Source organism: Neophocaena asiaeorientalis, unplaced genomic scaffold, assembly GCF_003031525.2.
Source record: "Neophocaena asiaeorientalis asiaeorientalis breed wild unplaced genomic scaffold, Neophocaena_asiaeorientalis_V1.1 scaffold418, whole genome shotgun sequence".
Lineage (NCBI taxonomy): Eukaryota > Metazoa > Chordata > Mammalia > Artiodactyla > Phocoenidae > Neophocaena > Neophocaena asiaeorientalis.
Window position 1 is genome coordinate 4650015 of NW_020175731.1, and position 675 is coordinate 4650689.

Here is a 675-nt window from a genome sequence, read left to right on the forward strand (position 1 = left end):
TCTTTTCTTCTTCTTGTCGTTATGAAATGGCATGGTCAAAGACAGAGAAGAATGGGAAACACTCATGGGTATGTTTACCAGAGTATTATTAAAGAGAAGGAATTACTTTGCTTCAAAGGTGGAGATTTACAATACCTGTATAATGTTTCTAAAGGGGATAATGAAAGGTTTGGCCAGAGTTCTACTTCTTATACTTATAGGGTTTTTTGACTTGTGTGTATATGTTAAACACACACACAAAATATATCTGTAATATATGTATTCCATATATCCTGCCTACCTCCTGGGGTTATCAAGAGAATGATTCAATACTTACCTGGCAGGGGAGATACCGTGATCATGAAGGTGGTTTTCCCAGGGCGAGACTTATTCATTGCACTCCGGATGTGCTGAACCCTGCAATATCCCCAAACGTGGTAAACTCGACTGCAGAATTTGTGGTAGTGCGGGACTGCGTTCGTGTTTTCCCCCGTAAAGAAAAAAAAAAAGGAAGAGAGAGTGATTCATTCATTTTCTCACTTAATAACTGTGTTTGGTTGAAGGGATCCCCAAATGGAGAAGGCATGTTCTAGTTTCTAAAGGAATCTATCTTGGAGAAAGGATTAAATTATGTAATGATATGGATAGTAACTCACAGTGTTTAAGAAAGTTGTCATTGTGCTAATATGTTTTCAT

General features: G+C 37.8%; 1 non-coding gene across 1 annotated transcript; it reads left to right on the forward strand.

Moving 5' to 3' along the window:
* The first annotated feature begins 308 nt into the window (after positions 1–308).
* On the forward strand, positions 309–472 carry LOC112391080 (U1 spliceosomal RNA). Its single transcript, XR_003001393.1, has one exon. It is a non-coding gene; the product is annotated as a U1 spliceosomal RNA (small nuclear RNA).
* Positions 473–675: the final 203 nt, after the last annotated feature.